This window comes from Musca domestica, unplaced genomic scaffold (assembly GCF_030504385.1).
Source record: "Musca domestica strain aabys unplaced genomic scaffold, Musca_domestica.polishedcontigs.V.1.1 1, whole genome shotgun sequence".
Classification (NCBI taxonomy): Eukaryota; Metazoa; Arthropoda; class Insecta; order Diptera; family Muscidae; genus Musca; species Musca domestica.
This window is the reverse complement of record NW_026712114.1, coordinates 3,813,226-3,827,621: the sequence shown is the minus strand read 5'-3', so window position 1 is coordinate 3,827,621 and position 14,396 is coordinate 3,813,226. Positions and strand designations below refer to the sequence as shown.

General features: G+C 36.9%; 1 protein-coding gene across 1 annotated transcript in view; it reads right to left on the bottom strand.

Moving 5' to 3' along the window:
* LOC101892163 (mitochondrial coenzyme A transporter SLC25A42) overlaps nt 1–14,190 on the bottom strand; it is a 31,640-nt gene extending 17,450 nt beyond the window's left edge. Inside the window, exons 1-2 of the mRNA XM_059132251.1 lie at nt 13,829–14,190; nt 12,165–12,282 (exon numbers count right to left, since the gene is read on the bottom strand). The gene's annotated coding sequence lies outside the window, so the exon portion shown is untranslated. The remainder of the gene's footprint in view (nt 1–12,164; nt 12,283–13,828) is intronic.
* Between the last annotated feature and the right edge of the window lie 206 nt (nt 14,191–14,396).

The following is a 14,396-nucleotide window of genomic DNA, read 5'->3' as shown; positions in this document are numbered from 1 at the left end:
CTTTCCACAATGACTTGATTATTCACCCAGACTAAAACAATGAACAAAACAAAAAATAATTAATTAATCCATTTGCAAATAGCAGCAATACCTAACCTTTGGATTTTGCAACGACTTCTTTGTTACGACAGGCGTCCAGGCGCTACAGTCTTAACTCGCCTGGCATATATTTTGATTTATTTATTGTGTGCTCGAACGCTCATACATTTACTCTTTCACTCTTCGTACACACGCTATCTTGAGATAACTCCATTCTTTATAGGCGCGCAATACTAATTGAATGGCCACGTTTTATCAACAAGAAAATTTTTAAATAGATTTTTTCGTCGGTCAATAATGGAGGTGTTAATTGGTAAACAACTCTTTGCACCCCCTCGAGCGTGTTCAGGTATTGTGCCTTAATAGAATTGCTAAGTGATTTTGTTTTTTGCTTTAAATTTTGCAAATATTGAAAATTGCAATTGTCAAAAAAGCCTCATTCGTGACAAGGAAGAGGTTTTTAAATTTTTGTTTGATTTCGGGGATATTGACTTTATTTTAATACTAGCAAGTGTTCGCTACTTCGTCAGCGAATAGTCCACTTTAAAATTTTAGAGATTTTCTTACTCAAAATTCACAATTTGTTCAGTTTAACCAAATTTTTAATCAGATCTTCATAGAACGGACTAATTTTGCAGGCTTTAAAAGTTTTAGATACTGTTCAAGTTTTTCCTTCATTTTGAAGGAGGAATTAAGTAAAACCATTGCACGCACAATGGACGCACATCCTATTTTTCTGTTCAAAACTATTTCAACGTAAATCCTTGAAACCGACAATGGCCTCAATATCAAATTTCGGAATTTTAGGTCTATACCTTCACCCAATACCAACTTTAGTGACATTCAGTACGCATATCCAAAACAATCTATACCCCCTCCATCCCAATACATTGTGCGCTGGAAATAAAGCGAGGAACCTCATTTTGCAACCATTCTTGGATGGCGCGAGCTGAGTCCTCTTGGAATGTTCAAGGTCTGTGACCAAAATATTTGCGTGCCCTAGACTTTAATACACCCTCCAGAATATTTTCGCGATAACGAGCGGAGAGCGACCATCGGCTGTTATGGCGGCCCACACCATCACCATGGCCGGCGCTTGAGTTCTGGTGGCCAACCGAAGGTGCACATTTTCAGCTGACCTCTTTGGCAACTAAACACGATCATTTTGTTTGTTCACAAACTGCTCGACAACGAATGTTTTCTCATCGGAGAAAACCAAATTCGGCAGTTCACCACTTTCGGCCAAGCGAAGTAACTCTTTAGCTTTTTTGAGTCTATTTTAAGTCAATCTATAGTTTGTTGCAGTTTTTTCATCTCACCCTGTATAGTACACATCCCCAAAACCACCTCCACATCTCATTTCCAAATACCAAGAGAGAGCTCAGTATGAAAATTGAGTATTCCAGCACTATTTCTTCGCTCAATACGAAATTTTGTACTATTTAGTACTTTTCGTACAAATAGTGTACGCATTTATACGACCACCACCAGATTTGAACAACAAATACCCACAGGTCATATGCTTTCGTTGCAGTACCTGTTTGGGTGTTATCGTGGGAATCATCCTAACCACCATATGGTGGACAGAACTCTCCCACCCATCAAGGAGGGCTGGATAGCATTCATACTGATGCAGTCTTAGACGTACTTAACAATTACAGTATGAATGCCATCCTCGGAGTCCACCCCTCTCCCCCCCCTCACATCCATTGCAGCTGAACAACGTCGACTACCTAGGCAAACCAGGGTAGTTTTGGTCCAACTACGTTCAGGATGGTGCAGCCATCTCAATTCATATTCGACACGAATAGACGAAGATGTGCGGAACGCCTGCCCAGCGTACGATACAGTCCCACACAATAAGCTGCATCTATTCAATTGTCCAGCCAAGCCTACCCAATTTCGTCCAGAGAATCTCTGGCTACAGCCCATAAAGGTGGCAGAATTCCTAAGCCTGGACATCGAAGAAAAACCTGATTAGCAGTTCTATAAACAACAGAGTACATTTTCACTGTTACAACAACAACACCAGAGACCTCCATATAAAATTTCAGGATTTCAGCTCTTTGCCTTCACCCAATACCAAATTTAGTACCATTCAGTACTTATCGTACAATTATGTCCAGGCTACACAGGTACACTGGCCCTAATATTAAATATCAGATTTCAAACTCTATCTGATGAGTCAATACCAAATTGCACCAAATATAGTACAATTTAGTACTTGTCGTCCACTTTTAGTTCCCATTTCCAGAATTATTACTAACCAATCAAACCAAACCAACTCCAACTTCATCCGATCACCGTAAGCAAACTGTTCGAAATTTAATACAATTTACTATCAGATCAGATTTTTAGAGCTATCCGTTCACATAATACCAAATGGTACCATTTTAGAACTTTTCGTAAAAATAAAGTTCGAATTTCCAAAAACCATTTGGTACTCGGTATTCCAAATTTCGGCATGCTAGCTCATTCCGTTTGTCGAATACAAAGTATTTAATTTGTTGTGCATTGAAGTACTTTTCTTACAATTCTGGTACGAATTTCCAAAAAATTTGTCCCAAGACTAACCCTTGTGCAAAATTTCAAGATTCTAGCTTCAGCCCTTCCCGCTGGACGTTTATTCTCCGTCAGTCAGTGTCAAATCTCAATCTGCATCAAGTCCGAAAGACATGGACATTTCATTCAGTGCCTGTCAGTTTCACATTAGTGAAAACTCTATTTTTATCAAGTGAAGCTGTTTAATTATAGCTGGAGACTTTCATATTCGACTCGATGTATTTGACCACCCCGTGTGAGGCAGTTTCGAGCAAGCATCGTTTGACATATGCAGGCTGTTTAGGTAGGTTCTAATTTTCTTGTAACCTTTTTAAAATTATGCATGAGCTAAAAAAATGAATGTCAGATAATTGGCCTGTTCCAAAACAGCAAGAATGTAAATATTTTTACTACGATAACCGGCTTTTCCTTCATGATATTGCAAAAAAGTTGCAAAGCTAGTAGATTCTTGCAGGTTCTTCTTGGGAAAGTATTAATTCTTAATGCGTTGCGAATTTTCGTCTTTAAAAAATATTAAAAAATAATAAACAATTAATTATTTTAAGTTCTCTAAACAGCAGCTTTCATTATCGATGGACTTTGGTCACTCTAGTTATTTACGTTTTAAGAATGTTAATTTCCATCTAAATCTTGACACTTAAATGATAACGTTAAGTGCAACCACCTCCCCACCTAAGAAATCTCGACAGAATGTTTGATAACAAACAGAGATATCCATTTTTTTTTTAAAAAAAGTACATTGTGGTATATCTGTAGCTGTGTGCGTAGTAGCTATTGTTTAATAGAACCGGTTATTGCATTGCGAATGTAAACAATGGAAAGTGCTAAGTTCTCAAAGAAAAAAGTTCATTCAATTACCCTAACATATATTTCTCACAGAAGATTGGCTTTTTATACCCTCAGCCATATGGCTAAAGAGGGTATATATCATTTGATACAGCCAAAACGTGCCTCATCAAAATAACGGTTTTAGACCCTAGGTCTCTTTGGACCAAATCCATTTCAGGACATTTGGAGTCGGACTAGCGATGCCCGTCCGTCCGTCTGGCTAGTGCGCACGATAACTCTTGAAGGGGGTATCCGATTTGATGCAAACTTGGTACAACGTAATAATATTGTCAACCTTAGATCAATTTCGGAGATAAGCAATATCGGTCCACTTCTTCTGGTACACCCCCCCCCCCCCCCCCCAACAAAATGTCGAAATTTTCAAAGAAAATAATTTACTGCACAGAAAGAGAAAGGATAATCTGATTTTGCTCTAACTTCGCAAATCCTAATATTTGCATTAGTGCTAGGTCAGCTGTGAAAATTGACAATATCGGCCCCTCCATCAAGTACCCCCACCACAAAGGATCAAAATTTTGAATAATTATAACTCTTATAAAATGTGATGTAAGTGTCCGATTGTCTTCAAATTACACACATCGCAATATTTTTAGTAACGCAAGGTCTGGTGGGAAGCTGGAATGTATCGGTCCACTTCTTTTGGTACCTCCCCCATAAAGGGTAAATTTTTTAAATATCCATGAAGCTCATAAAGTACGAAATTAACATCCGATTCCATCAGAATTGGCACATCTCAATATTTCCATAAACATTAGATCTGTTATAAATATCGTAGAGATCGGACCATTTCTTCTGGTACCTCCCCCACAAAGGGTCAAAATTTTGAATAACAAAAACGATCATAAAATCCGAAAAAAAACATCCGGTTCTATTCAAATTACACAAATCACAATATTTTTATTGACCCAAGGTCTAATGTCAACATGGAATATAGCGATCCACTCCTTCTGGTACCTCCCCCACAAAGATTCAATTTTTTGAATATCCATGAAGCTCATAAAACACGAAATTAACATCTGATTCCATTCAGACTTGGCACATTTCAATATTTCCTTCAACACAAGTTCTGTTATAAAGATGGTAGAGATCGGACCATCCTTCATGTACCTCCTCCACAAAGGGCCAAAATTTTGAATAACAAAAACGACCATAAAATCCGAAAAAACATCCGGTTCTATTAAAATTACGCACGACATATTATTTTTATTAACCCAATGTCTGCTGGGATATATCGGTCTACTCCTTCTGGTACCTCCCCCCACAAACTGTCAACATTTTGAGTATCCATGAATAAAACGGGAAATTAACTATTAATATTTAGTTCAACACAAGATCTGTTATAAAGATGATAGAGATTGGACTATTTCGTCCGGTACCTCCCCCACATAGGATTAGCATTTTGAAAAACAAAACGCTCAAAGAGAGAGAAACAAGCATCCAAGTCTCTTCAAATTTCACACATCCAAATATTTTTTACTAACGCAAGATCTGTTATAAAGATAATATTCAACTGCCGACCCCTTCTGGTACCTCACCCACAAAGGGTCACAATTTCCAATATTTATCTCTATCACAAATTGCGAGACAATTCGACAATGAAAATGGAACTCTTCGATCCGCTATTAATAAAATTACCACCCAAAACTACCCAAATTTTCTTGAGTGTAACAATCAACAAGTATCTTAAAAAAATTGTATATCCAATACAATTATGAAATAAATAAGGAAATGTAAACAAGACCATTTTCAAGATTCCAATACACAATTTTGTGCTTTTTTTATTTTTTATTTTTTTTTTGCCTTGTTCTTCTTTCATATTCTCCATATCAGCAGCCCCTCCCCCTTTTTTGTGTTTTTTTATTTACTTTGTCAAAACAAAATGGGAAAAAAATAAGAACTTGTCATCTGGTCACGTCTATTCTCTAAGTGTACAAGTTCCAATACCGTCGTATGGACTTGTTGTGGTTCAAATTCTACTGAGTAGATTTTGAGCCGGAATTTATTGTTGCACAAAGACGAACAACAATATTGTTTAGCGAACTACAAACAAACACAAAAGTATTCTGGCGATACTTACGTTTGTTGTCTGCACAAAAGAAAAAGCACTTTAATAATTATTATTTCAAAGTTAAAATGACTCTGTCGGTCAACTTTTTATTTATAAAAAATTCACAATCTTGATCTGGCGATCCACTTTTCTAAACTTCAAGAAGAAGAGTGCCAACCAAAACTCCTTGACGATGTAACCTCATCGATAGTTTTAATTATCGAGATCGATAAGGTCCATATCGATATCATCGTCTATGGGGTTGGGTCTATTCCCAACATGCCGGGCCCCTTGCACTGGTGCAACCGTTAAAGCCGTTGCTATTTTTTCGAGCACGCTCAGGAACCTGTCCATCATCTCTGGTTGCTGCAGTAAAGGTTTTTCTTCCCTTTTTCTTTCTCCGGGCTGTTGCTGTGGCTGTTGTGCGGCATGTTGATTTTGTTTTTTATTCTGTTTTTTGATTGTTTTATCTCGCCGATGTTTGTTGTTTGTTTGTGTTTTCTGCACACCAATCTGTTGTTTGTTCTCATGCTGCTTCCGCTTTTTTTGCTTTGGTGCAGTTTCAGTGACAGTGTGCGCGTGCCGTGTCTGCAGTTGAGCAAGAATTTGTTGTTGCTGTTGGGTTTGCTGCGCTCTTTGATTGGCATACGGGTGATACCTGGCAAACCCTATGCCACTGTCAATTAGACCTGCCACTACAGGACGATGCAGCATCGTATTGTGCCGAGAACCACACATACGACATGTCCCTGGCCAGGAACAAAATCTCGCTACGTGGTTCCGTCCGAGGCAGTTCTTGCAGTATCTGCGAGCCAATACCACACTCTCTCTTTGCTCCACCGTCATCACTTGAAAAGCGGGACAGTTCCTCAGGTGATGAATACCGTAGCAAACCTGACAGACTTCACCTTGGCCCATATTCAAGGACCATGTACAAGTTCCAATACCGTCGTATGGACTTGTTGTGGTTCAAATTCTACTGAGTAGATTTTGAGCCGGAATTTATTGTTGCACAAAGACGAACAACAATATTGTTTAGCGAACTACAAACAAACACAAAAGTATTCTGGCGATACTTACGTTTGTTGTCTGCACAAAAGAAAAAGCACTTTAATAATTATTATTTCAAAGTTAAAATGACTCTGTCGGTCAACTTTTTATTTATAAAAAATTCACAATCTTGATCTGGCGATCCACTTTTCTAAACTTCAAGAAGAAGAGTGCCAACCAAAACTCCTTGACGATGTAACCTCATCGATAGTTTTAATTATCGAGATCGATAAGGTCCATATCGATATCATCGTCTATGGGGTTGGGGTTGGGTCTATTCCCAACACTAAGCCAAAAACGAGCGTGTGGATGGCTGGCTGGCTGGCTGGCTGGCTGGATGTGGACACACACACACCAATACTGACTATGATGGATACAAATGATAGAGAAGTGCTTTACCATTTGGTTATAACGACCGACTGTCCCAACAAGAAAACTATGAAAGAGGTGTGTAGGTATTATATTCACATGTGCCTCCAGAGTACAAAGTCCATTCGATTAACAAAGAAAAGAAAGAAGAACAGCAAAAAAAGATGTGTTTGTGGTTGGGTAAATAATTACAAAAGATTCTACAGCAGTAAGATTCATACCTGTATAAGAAGATCAAGGGAAAAGTTTTATAATTTATGCATTAAAAACATTTAAAAAATGTTTTTAAATACACATGTATTAACAAAAATGTAGGTCAATCTTAATGAATTGATTATATGTTCAATACTGAGAAAGCTTTAAGTTCTTAAAAAAATATGTTAAATCGAAAGATATAGTTACAGTAATTAGCCGTCTGCAATTTTCTTCCACAAAAATGAGGCTGCAAGATAAGCCTCAGTTCGCAAAACACAATTTTGAATTGTCGTGAAGCACCTTGTCGGACATCAAAACAGAAATTTGTGGAAAATTTCAAGATCTTTGGAAAGATTAGCGATGTGAAGAAACAATCCAACCCATGGATTCTACTCAAGAATAACTGAGAATATTGCTGTTGTATTCAAAAAGAAAGCCAAGGTTTGTTATTTAGAATTTCGTCATTACACCATGTTTAACAAAGACATTAGTTTTAGAGCTAAAAAAGTTCAGTTAACGCAAGAACTCAAGCTGCTTGACCTTAAACAATTTATTTTATGACTTCTTGAAATGCATGAAAACGATGCGGAATTCCATTCCAATTTTATGTGTTTACTTTTGAAAAACTTTCATATAACTCTTCAAAAATCTCACTTTATAATGATACCTCTTGATTTTTGTTTTAATTTCCAATCGATTTGGTACGATGACGATATTTAACCACATTTTGAAAAAAGGCCAAAAAGGCACAATAGTCTTTGTATTGTTAGCTGTAATCTTGCCGAAGATACTATATACATAATATGCGACTATTTCAAGAAATTGTAATGTGAAAATTATGAAGTAAAAAAACTGTAAGTTCGGCCAGGCCGAACTTTGAATACCCTCCACCAATTGGTAAAAATTTGGCAATTTTCAAAAAAATAATATCCGTTAAAAATTCTGTTAAAATCTTAAAAATACCGAATGTAATGTATATTAGGGTCTATAAGACGACGTAGACCTGCATAGGCAACTTTTGTCACAAGCTATTACAATATTCAAATGCGAAACTTGAAAAAAAACTGTTTATAATGTAGCTAAAATCATTAAAATTCCGAATATAGGGAGGTACCATGGGGGTTATAAAACGTGGACCCGCACAGACAATTTTCTGGCATAGGCTGTAGTATCCATTACCAACTTCAAATGCGAAATTTGAAACAATTCCGGTAAATAATGTCTCTAAAATCATCAAAATACCGAATATCGGGAGGTACAGTTATATTGGGGCTATACAAAGACGTGGACCAACATGGCTCATATTCTGTCTTACGATGTAGTATCCATTAAGAACTTCAAGTACCAAATTTGAGACAATTCCGGTAAATAATGTCACTAAAATCATCAAAATACCGAATATCGGGGGGTACCGTTATACTAGGGCTATACGAAGACGTGGACCCGTCTACCAAATACCAAATTTAAAAAAGTTTGGGTAAATAATATCTCTAAAATCATCAAAATACCGAATATCGGGGGGTACCGTTATATGGGGGCTATACGAAAACGTGGACCCACATGACCCATTTTCTGTCGTAAGCTGTAGTATCTTTTACGAACTTTAAATATCAAGTTTGAAACAATTCCGGTGAATAATGTCGCCAAAAACATCAAAATACCGAAAATAGGGAGGTACCGTTATATGGGGGCTATACAAAGGCGTGGACGTGCACGGACAATTTTCTGTTATAGCCCGTTGTATCCATTACGAAGTCTAAATATCAAATTTGAAACATTTCCGGTGAATAATGTAGCTGGAGGGTGAATTAAAGCCTTTGGCACACAAACATTTTGGCCGCAAACCTTGGACATTCCAACAGGACTTAGCACGCGCCACCCATGATTGGTTACAAAATGAGGTTCCACGATTCATTTCCAGCGCCCAATGGCCACCAAAATTTCCACATACCAATCCGTTTCACTATTTTGTCTGGAGTATTTTGGTCACCTCAAGCAAGCGCTTCGCCAGAAATTGGCCAAAATACCGCAGAGCAACATTCGGGCAGCGTGTGACGGTTTCATTGGCCGTTTGAAGGTCATAATTCGTGCCAAAAGTGACCAATTCGAACAAATCTAAACTTATTCTAAAATTTGATGCTATTTCCGACATTTTTTGCTTTCAGCCAATAAAATTACAAAAAAAAAAATTAAAAATTATGGCGTTTAAATTTGTTGCAGTTTTTTATCTCACCCTGTATTTATATACCAAAAAAAAAAGTAGTATAAGTTTATTCAAAAAAATTTTCCTCTGCACCCTTAGACAGGCTCTCGATTATCAATTCGCAAAAAGTAGAAAGAAGTAAAGAATAAACATATGTCCAATACCTACCTACCTATTTATGTACACACCTATGAACAAACATCGCCTATTTGTTAATACAATACAAAACACTGAATAGTTTCGTCGTTTTTTTTTTTTTGTTTGACTTTGTTTTGGGTGTGAAATGTTTGATGGATGGGGTTGGATGGATGGCCTTTGACTTTGTTGCAGTTTTTTTTATGTCACCCTATATATCGCCACATCTACTAACACTTTCCAACTTGTTCCATAACATTCTAATTTCATCTTCTAATCGTACATATATTTCAAAAGAAAAAAACACATCTGATGCGATTGTGAAAGCATTTCACCCTAACTAGAACAACTCAATATTAACACTCTGTATAATCTCCCCACTCTCTCTCTCTCTCTCTTTCGAATCGTCAAAACGAGATGAAACCTAATCAATTGTTGTTTTATTTTTGCCATTCATATACGGCTTCAGAGATGTTTTATTTTTAGACTGGAATTCACCTTCAAAACTATTCTATTTCTATCAATTGATATTTTTGTTGTTAATACATATGCAAAACGTGTGTTTGTGTTTGAGCACTCCATATGAATAACAACAAATTAAATGCGTTGTTATATTTAAGCCATGACACTTGATTTACAATAACGAGAAAATTACTTTTTTTTATTTTTTCGCTTACATTATGTTCGAGCAAGTTGGAGGTTTGAGTTTACAAACAAATCCACACAGACAGCTGGTTATTTTGTATGTGTGATGAACATGACGTTGCTGACAATCAAAAGTTGTTTGTTTACAAATTGTTTGCCGGTAAAAACAAGTTGGTTTTGTACAAAAAAAAAAGTCACGTAGAAGCAGCTTAATAATTTTGCCTCTCCTCTCTTTTTCGTTATCAAAATACAAAAGAACTGCCTCTGTGGTTGCCCTATTATTTGATAAGGGAACGAATAAACGACAAGTTTTGGAATTTGTTTTGAATCAACACAAGCTGGAGATTAAGCTTGTGTTTTTTTTTATTAAATATTGATATTATTGGGGAAGTAAGGCAAATGTGTTTTCTTAACATAGAAAATACACAAATCGGCTGATAAATGTTGCAAAAAAATGGCATAACAATTTAAATGAGAGTTAATTTTTATAACACTGTTCTCCAGAATTACATATTTTATATACCCTCCATTATCCGTTAAAGGGTACTATTGCAGGCACTTCGGCAAAGAAAAATCCAGCTAGGTCCTTTAAAACAATTATTATTGAGCCGTATGCTCAGTGGAGAATTCAGGACAAGGTACCTATGAATGTATATAGAAATTTCTATGCGTGCTACTTTCTGGGATCCAGATTCGCCAAAAACAACGGCTTATTGGGTTCCCAATTGCATTTGACAGTTGAAACATTCCTAAAGTCTTAGGTTCTGTTCTATGGGGGATATGACACAATTTTGCTTTCGTCAAAGATACTAAAAGGACCGAGGGGTCTACTTTTAAGCTGAATTTGTAATATGAGAACCCAGTTCTATTCAAACACTGTTCGCAGAAGCAACCGACTATTATACGACAGGGCCAACAAGACCAAACAATGTACGTACTAGGTAGCCTATAAATCTGCCTCCAACAAGTACAACAGTAAGATCAAGAAGACTAAACCAAAATCATGAGTCTGCTTCTCTGAGTCCATAGAAAATGTCCGCAAAATCCTTTCAAAGCATTCTAAATCCATTGGAAGCATAAAGAGGGAGGAATGTACGTGAACTGTCCCATCTAGAAACTCTCAATCTGTTAGCCAGCACTCATTTTGCAAACAGATGCGAGAACCGATCGACAGTTCGAACAGCGTAGTCGGCTCTTTATGGCTGAGGATATGAGGTGGAAAGTCAGAGTCACTTACGTTCCCAAAGCTGGGAAACCAAGTCATTTACTTTCAGAAGACTACATGCCTATTATTAAAACAAAAATTACTTGAAAGGTTAATCGACGTTGAAAACAGATCTCTGCAACCTTAGACAGTGCAGTGGACCATCTACATGAGGAGGCGAAAATATTTCCCATACATCAGCATAATCATATACTTCCGTTGCCGTACCTTCTTGGGTGCTACCATAAGAGTCATCCTAATGAACTAGAAAGGCCACCTATTGGAATCGAGAACTAGAAAGTTATTTAACAAAAATAATTAAAAAATATATCAAAGTTCTGCTACATAACCCGGCACTATGGCTATGTTGGTTGGTCTAATTCAAATTTGCACGTAGTCCACTTTTTTCGTTTCTGCCTGTCATTATCTAATAAGAATATTTCTCGTCTTTTGTTGTCTGCTGTCACATTATGTGCTTAAAGCGAACAACAAGAACAAACAAAAAAACCAACAATATTTTCCACATAAGAAAAGGTTTTTGGCTTCTTGCTGATTCTTTCATTATCGAAACATATGTTTTTTGGGGGGTGGGGGAGATGGGACGATAATAGGCAGACAGGCAGAAAAATAAACCAAAACAAAAACAACATTACTAGCCACACACAAGTTCACATATACTTATGATTTTTGGGGGGCCTACACACACACATATTAGCACAGATAAAAAAAAAAACCCCCAATGAAAAAAAGTTCTACGGCCGATTGTTGTTGTTGTTTCCGAGATTTTTTATTATTATTCTTTTAGATAATTCAATTATATAAGTTAGAAACACTCAAATTATGCAAAAGTCACCAAATTTACATACCCTTTAATTTTGACAATGATTATTTTTAATAGATTTATTGGACTTTGGAGCCACTATTTTGATTTGTTGATTCAACTGCAACTAATTTGTGCGCCGTACAAAAAAGAACCCAAAGAGACTGCAAAAAACGTTGGAGCAAGTTGAGTTTAGGGGCTGTGCTCTGATCATTTTGAAATTTTTACCACAGGTAGGTATTTTTAAACTGATTACGGCAATATAAATTTTTTGTGGGGGAAATAACCGGTTACCCGGTTATTGGACCCGAAAGTTCAGATACAATGTTCGGTTTTTATCCGGTTCCACTGAACCGATACAAACAAAATGGGTATCATTGGAAAGCTTATGAAAATACCTATCCAACAAGTGGTCACATGAACCGGTTACAAGAACCGGTTCCAGAGTAATGCAAGAAAATTGATATTTTTTACCAGTACTTTTTGAAAAACCCATAAAAACTCAAAAATGGACCCATTATAAGGTATTAAAATCTACATACCGTATTATAGCCAACAATATTGCCTTTCCAAAATGGTATCATACATGTTGATATCTTTTGTAGTTCCGAAGATATTAGTGATAGAAGTCATTAATTTGCAATTTTTTCTCCAGTCAAATGTATCTAACCTCTATAGCATTTTTAAACAGCCGGCCTTCGGCCGGGGTTTGAGATTTTCTTCTCTGGGGTATGTCCAACACCGGCTACGCGATCGCTAGTTTTTCTTAACATCGTAATCTTTGTAGGTAGCCGGCCTTCGGCCGGGGCTTGAGATTTTCTCCTCTGGGGTATGTCCTACACCGGCTACGCGATCGCTAGTTTTTCTAAACATCGTAATCTTCGTAGGTAGCCGGCCTTCGGCCGGGGCTTGAGATTTTCTCCTCTGGGGTATGTCCAACACCGGCTACGCGATCGCTAATTTTTCTAAACATCGTAATCTTCGTAGGTAGCCGGCCTTCGGCCGGGGCTTGAGATTTTCTCCTCTGGGGTATGTCCAACACCGGCTACGCGATCGCTAATTTTTCTAAACATTGTAATCTTTGTAGGTAGCCGGCCTTCGGCCGGGGCTTGAGATTTTCTCCTCTGATGTATGTCCAACACCGGCTACGCAATCCATAGTTTTCTAAACTTTTATAATTAAAACACCTTTTATTCTTAATCAATTTTTTTATACTTTTTCTTAATAAATAACGCTAAATTACAAACTATATGAACAAATTAGGAAACAAACTTAAAAACTTGGCTTCACTCATACTACTTTCATAAGTAACAACTTTAAAAGCCAATATCTTCGGAATTACAAAAGATATCAACATGTATGATACCATTTTGGAAAGGCAATATTGTTGGCTATAATACGGTATGTAGATTTTAATACCTTATAATGGGTCCATTTTTGAGTTTTTATGGGTTTTTCAAAAAGTACTGGTAAAAAATATCAATTTTCTTGCATTACTCTGGAACCGGTTCTTGTAACCGGTTCATGTGACCACTTGTTGGATAGGTATTTTCATAAGCTTTCCAATGATACCCATTTTGTTTGTATCGGTTCAGTGGAACCGGATAAAAACCGAACATTGTATCTGAACTTTCGGGTCCAATAACCGGGTAACCGGTTATTTCCCCCACAAAAAATTTATATTGCCGTAATCAGTTTAAAAATACCTACCTGTAGTATAAATTTCAAGTCAATCCGAGCACAGCCCCTAAACTCAACTTATGCCAAAACGTTTGCACAAACGATTCGAATTACTCTATTTCAACTATTTGCTGTAATATAAACAATTTTCACACTGACACCAATAACTCGTGTTGTGTTTTTATTTTTTTTTTTTAATTTCTCATTTATTTTGGCCTTATTACACTCTATTCTGCTTCCTCTAGCCTAGATGAGAGGGGGAGAAATTGCAAATATACTCTTCTCGTGCCTTCGTTTCTTTTTTTTTGCAATAATTTGCCACACACAAAATAAATTAATTTTTATTAGCATTCACACACGTCTCCGTTGTTGCGATTTTTTTCCGTTTTTTCCGGCACACAACTCACTTCCACAACCGTCGAAATGAAATAATAATATTTAGAGCTGACACGCAGTCGATGGCAATATCGATATTATTGATATTTTCTTTTAAAATAGAGAATCGATTGATAGAGTTTTCCATCGATATTATCGGACAAAATGCCAGCAAAGGGAGCGTGAATTTTTTAAAAGTTAAGGTGGGAATACATTCAACGCT